Source organism: Mustelus asterias, chromosome 5, assembly GCF_964213995.1.
Source record: "Mustelus asterias chromosome 5, sMusAst1.hap1.1, whole genome shotgun sequence".
NCBI lineage: Eukaryota > Metazoa > Chordata > Chondrichthyes > Carcharhiniformes > Triakidae > Mustelus > Mustelus asterias.
This window is the reverse complement of record NC_135805.1, coordinates 81,856,374-81,863,061: the sequence shown is the minus strand read 5'-3', so window position 1 is coordinate 81,863,061 and position 6,688 is coordinate 81,856,374.

Sequence of the window (6,688 nt, the reverse complement as noted above, 5' to 3'; positions counted from 1 at the left end):
AACGCCTTAGGATTCTCTTTAACCCTATCCGCCAAAGTCTTCTCATGTCCCCTTTTAGCCCTTCTAAGCTCGCTCTTCAACTCCCTCTTAGCCAATCTAAAGCTTTCTAGTGCACTACCCGAGTGCTCACGTCTCATCCGAACATAAGCCTCCTTTTTCTTTTTAACCAACAAAGAAACTTTTTTGGTGCACCACGGTTCCCTAGCCCTACCAATTCCTCCTTGCCTGACAGGGACATACCTATCACAGACTCGCAGTAGCTGCTCCTTGAAAAAACTCCACATGTCGGACGTTCCCAGTCCCTGTAATCTCCTAGTCCAACCTATGTTTCCTAATTCTCTCCTAATAGCCTCATAATTACCCTTCCCCCAGCTAAAACCACTGGCCCGAGGTTCATGCCTATCCCTTTCCATCACTAAGGTGAACGTAACCGAATTGTGGTCACTATCACCAAAATGCACACCAACTTCCAAGTCTAGCACCTGGTCTGGCTCATTTCCCAGCACCAGATCCAATATAGCCTCACCTCTAGTTGGCCTGTCTACATACTGAGTCAAAAAACCTTCCTGCACGCTTTGAACAAAAACTGACCCCTCTAACGAGCTAGAGCTATAACAATTCCAGTCAATATTAGTCAAGTTAAAATCCCCCATAACAATTGCCCTATTACTTTCACTCCTAAGCAGGATTGACTCCGCAATCCTTTCCTCAACCTCTCTAGAACTTTTAGGAGGTCTATAAAAGACTCCCAACAGGGTGACCTCTCCTCTCCTATTTCTAATCTCCGCCCATACTACCATATATGGTAGCTCTATTGTAGTAGTCAATAAAAGCCTTTATTTCCTCGAGCATCTCTAGCCTTGTGAGTTCTATCGCGCATCAATTTTATTGACTACTAATTGAACTCTCATCGTTGAAAAAAAAAGAAAACGATACAGAGAGCATGGAGCAAATGCTTAAACCCGAACGTCTTACGCTGGACCCACGTGCGGCGGGCGCCTCCAACACCTTCGACCACTGGTTGAAATGCTTTCAGGATTGCCTCGAAGCCTCCGCAGCGGTCACCACAGACGACGACAGACTCCGGGTCCTCCACGCGAGGGTAAGCGACGCTGTATATTTAGCGATTCGTGCGGCCACCGACTACAAAGGGGCCCTCGAGCTTCTTAAGAAGCGCTACATTAAACCGCCAAACGAGATGCATGCTCGACATCTCCTAGCCACTCGACGACGGCAGCCCGGCGAAATGACGGAACAGTACGCGTGCGAGCTCCTACAGCTAGCCAGGGGCTGTAACTGCAAAGCAGTGTCGGCAGACCAGAACATGAACGACCTCGCTCGAGATGCGTTTGTGGCGGGAATCGGATCGTCTTATATCCGACTTCGACTGTTGGAGCAAGGTAATCTCGATCTTACTAAGTCTATAGAGCTAGCGGATACGCTAGAAACGGCCTCCAAAAGCCTGGCGATGTATCCCAAAGACCACGTGGAGACAGCGTGGCAGGGGCAGTCACAGACCCCACTTCATCCAGCGGGTCCGAAAAGCTGCGTGATGGCGTGCCCACCCTCGGGCCTGACGACGGCAGCAGCTCCAGGCAGCCCGCGGTGTTACTTCTGTGGGGGAGTGAAGCATACTCGGCAGCGATGTCCCGCTAAAGTGGTGTTGTGCTCGGCCTGCGGCAAGAAGGGGCATTATTCGAAGGTATGTCGATCCAAACTTACATCCAGGAACAGCAGTGCGGCGTGTGACTCCCCGGAGCCAGGTTCCTTGTCGTCGGCATCGTCAAGGGTTTCTTCCACGTGAGAGGCCAGGACGTCGCCATTCCTGAGGACGGAGTCACAAGAGACGCGTGACCACCAGGGGTCGCTGATTTTGGCGCCATCGCCCACGTGTGACCTATGGGAGCAGCCATTTTGGTCGGCACCGACCGCGAATGACCAGCAGGGGTCGTCATCATCCATCTCAGCTGCCTGCAGTGGCGCTCACGAACCAACGGTGGCGTCGATCATCCTGGACCAGGCAAAGCCTCACAGACTCGACAAGTCCATGATGGACATACAGGTAAACAAACGCACGATTTATTGTCTGTTTGACAGCGGGAGCACGGAGAGCTATATTCACCGAGACGCCATGAAGCGGTGTGGCCTCCGGATCCAGCCTGTCAAACAGACAATTTCGATGGCGTCAAGGTCCCGGTCTGTCACCGTGCTAGGGAGTTGCGTGGTAAATCTAACGGTGCAGGGCACGGTTTACGAGAGCTTCAAGCTCCTGGTGTTACCGCACCTTTGCGCGCCAATACTCCTCGGACTAAATTTCATGGTCCACTTGAAGAGTGTAACCCTACAGTACAGTGGGCCACTCCCTCCGCTTTCAGTGGGAGAACAGCAGCCTCCAAATTGCCCAACGCGCTCCACCTGTAGCCTCTCGACGCATAAGATTACCACACCCTCCTTATTCCAGAATCTCGTGCCAGGCTGCAAGCCCATCGTGACTAAGAGTAGGCGTTACAGCGCTGAGGATCGGATCTTCATTCGATCTGAGGTTCAGCGGCTCCTCAAGGAAGGGATCATACAACCTAGCGCTGGTCCTTGGAGAGCGCAGGTCGTGGTGGTCAAGAGTGGGAACAAACCCCGGATGGTCATTGACTATAGTCAGACCATTAACAGATACACGCAGCTGGATGCGTATCCCCTCGCGCGCATTTCTGACATGGTCAACCAGATTGCGCAGTACCGGGTGTTCTCCACCATAGACCTCAAGTCTGCCTACCACCAGCTCCCCATTCGCCCAGAGGACCGACAATACACGGCTTTTGAGGCGGATGGTCGCTTGTACCATTTTCTAAGGGTTCCTTTTGGTGTCACCAATGGGGTCTCGGTCTTCCAGCGTGCTATGGACCGAATGGTGGACCATAACGGACTGCGGGCTACCTTCCCGTACCTGGATAACGTCACCATCTGCGGCCATGACCAGCAGGACCACGATGCCAACCTTCTTAAATTCCTACGCACTGCATCTCGCCTGAATCTGACCTACAACAGGGAGAAGTGTGTATTTCGCACGCGCCGCCTAGCTATCCTCGGATACGTGGTGGAAAACGGGGCCATTGGCCCTGATCCAGACCGTATGCGTCCCCTCCTCGAACTTCCCCTGCCCACTAGCGTAAAAGCACTGAGAAGATGCTTAGGCTTCTTCTCTTACTACGCACAGTGGGTTCCCAATTACGCGGACAAAGCCCGTCCGCTCATCAAGTCTACCTCTTTTCCCCTAGCACCAGAGGCTCGTTTGGCCTTTGAAAAACTAAAAGCCGACATCGCGAAAGCCACGATGCACGCTATCGATGAGTCCATCCCCTTCCAGGTGGAGAGCGATGCATCTGATTTCGCCCTGGCCGCCACACTTAACCAGGCGGGCAGGCCCGTCGCCTTTTTCTCTCGCACCCTCCAAGGCCCCGAAATTCGACATTCAGCAGTGGAAAAGGAGGCCCAGGCCATTGTGGAGGCCGTCCGGCATTGGCGCCATTACTTGGCGGGAAAACGGTTCACCCTGCTCATGGACCAGCAGTCCGTGGCATTCATGTTCAATAACACGTTACAGGGCAAGATCAAGAACAATAAGATCTTGAGGTGGAGAATCGAACTCTCCACCTATAATTACGACATCATGTATCATCCAGGGAAACTCAACGAGCCCTCGGATGCCCTGTCGCATGGAACATGCGCCAGTATGCAGGAGAACCGATTGCAGGCTCTCCACAATGACCTCTGCCATCCAGGGGTCACTCGGCTCTACCACTTTGTAAAAGCCCGGAATCTACCCTACTTGGTGGAGGATGTCAGGTCCATAACTAGAAGCTGCCGGGTATGCGCGGAATGCAAACCGCACTTCTACCGACCTGACAGGGCACAACTCGTTAAGGCCACTCGTCCCTTCGAAAGACTGAGTGTGGACTTTAAGGGCCCCCTTCCCTCGACAGATCGGAATGTGTACTTCCTCAATATCATTGATGAGTACTCACGATTCCCTTTTGTGATTCCCTGTTCTGATACGACCGCTGCCACGGTTATCAAGGCATTTCGTGATCTTTTCACCCTGTTCGGTTACCCCTGTTACATCCACAGTGATAGGGGCTCGTCGTTCATGAGCGATGACTTGAGGCAATACCTGCTCTCATACGGGATTGCCTCTAGTAGAACCACGAGCTACAACCCTAGGGGTAACGGACAGGTGGAACGTGAGAATGCTACAGTCTGGAAGGCTGTCTTACTGGCGTTGAAGTCAAAAGGCCTTCCAGTCTCCCGTTGGCAAGAGGTGCTCCCTGATGCGCTCCACTCCATACGCTCACTCCTGTGTACGGCAACCAACGCTACTCCCCATGAGAGACTGTTTTCATTCCCTCGGAAGTCTTCCTCTGGGACCTCATTACCGTCTTGGTTGACGTACTCAGGACCTGTCCTCCTGCGGCGACATGTTAGGACCCGCAAGTCCGACCCTTTGGTTGAACAGGTCCATCTCCTCCACGCCAACCCTCAGTATGCCTATGTGGCATACCCTGACGGGCGAGAGGACACGGTCTCGATTCGAGACCTGGCGCCAGCAGGGGGCTTGGAAATCCCTGTCGCTCCCATACCTCCTGTTAGAGACCCCCCCCCCCAACTATTGTTTCCCCTCCTGACACGGCGCGGGCAGCATCGGGACCATCACTTTACCCTTTTACTCCCGTGTACAGCTTGCCTGAGTCCAGGAGATGGTCGCCACTTCAAGGCGTGTCCGAGTTCAGCGGATTGTCACCACCTCGGGGTCAACCAGCCCGTGAGACATTGGAGGAGCCGTTGGACACCGCCTTGGGGAGAACGCCACCGCGAGTGCCTACACCGGTGTCATCGCCGGTGTTGAGGAGGTCACAACGACGGTGCGGTCCCCCTGACCGACTGAACTTATAAACTGATGACCAATTGTTCTATGTTTTTTTTGTACCCCGCCGGCCTTTGTCTTCAAAGGAGGGGTGAATGTGGTGAACCATCGTTGGTTCCCACCAGGTAGTACTGAGCCAGGGACTGGCCAGTACTATGAGTCTGTATATATGTTGCTGTTGGGGTTAGGATTGGGTTGTTCTACATGTTACTGTTGGGGTTATGGTTGGGCTGTTCTACCTGTAATATAGTTATTATGGTACATCCCAGTCGGGCTCCGCCTCCTGGGAGAGGTATAAAGGTCACTGCTCTGTCTGGGACCCCTCAGTCTGGGATCGTGTATTATATATGGTAGCTCTATTGTAGTAGTCAATAAAAGCCTTTATTTCCTCGAGCATCTCTAGCCTCGTGAGTTCTATCGCGCATCACAACTTCACGCACACACTTCTTGCACATAAAAGGCAGGCCTTGACCAGGGATAGGGAAAAACATGACTCCATATGCTCACAGTGGGGGGAACTGATAGTGATAGTTTTGAGCAGAGTGGCAGGCAGGCAGAGCGGGCAATGTATTGCCTAGTGGTATCTGATCACTCCAACTTCTTTGCACCCACAACTATTCCTGATCCATAGTTCCCCAAATCAATTCCCATTTACAAGCTCCATATGGTTTCCTCAGACACTATACCCTCCATATGATCCACTGATCACAGGAAGCTCCGGCCCCCAGATTCAGTGACGCATTCCTGGAAGGCCTGCTCAAACGATGGAAGGAGCAGGCCGAACTGTCAGACCAACTGTGGTAAACCACTGTTAGCTTATTACCTGTATATGTGACATGCCTGGACACATCCCTGCCGGCCCTACCCGAGACTCCTCTCCCCCCTGGTCCAGGTATAAAGGCAACTGCTCCCCACCCCCCTGCTTCAGTCTGGACCAGTTCATCGGCATGGGTGTGCTCCAAGTCTTTTGCTAATAAAAGCCTATTTGCTCTTGCATACAAACTAGTCTTTGCTCGATTGATGGTGCATCACCAACATAGCATGGGAAAAAGTCTCCAGGGAGGTCAGTGCTCATAGCCTCCACCAGAGAACTACCCTGCAATGCAGGAAATGAATGAATGACTTCATCCACTCCGCCAGGGTAAGTGAACCCTCACCTGCTCATACTCACCTCACTGCATGGAAGAGGGATATGGGCCTCAGTCGCAAGGGCCCATGTGTGACTGAAGTTGGGGACTGGAGCTCCCTGTGATTAGCAGACCATCTCCTCTTTCAACAGTGGTTGATGTCTGGATGTCTTTTAAATATGGCACCCAGATATGAAAGCACAAAATGTCAGGAAACCCATGACTGCATAATTAATTAGGCTGACATCATGTGGTATGGCATGAATTCCCATCGGTCTCTGCAGCAGGAAATACTCCCGCTTTTCACCCCGCCATGGGACTTAGTCCGGGAATGGAAAATTCCACCCAGAGTTTTCCAAATGCTGAAATGAAAGTTGGGAGAAGTTTGCACTCTCTTTCTAGTGATATTTGCCAGAATCCACTTTTAGCATCTATTTTATAGACTATTGGGCTCCTCACTAATTTTGCTAAACTCTCAACAATTGATATCATTGGGTGGATTTCTCTTTTCATAGTTTTATTGGGTTGTGTGAGATCAACAACAATTCTAATTGAACCATTTGGCTTCAGAACTGATACCACCCCTGAGCAACAACTTGTTGAATCTTTTATGGGTGAAATACTCCTTGCATTACCATTGAGTCGA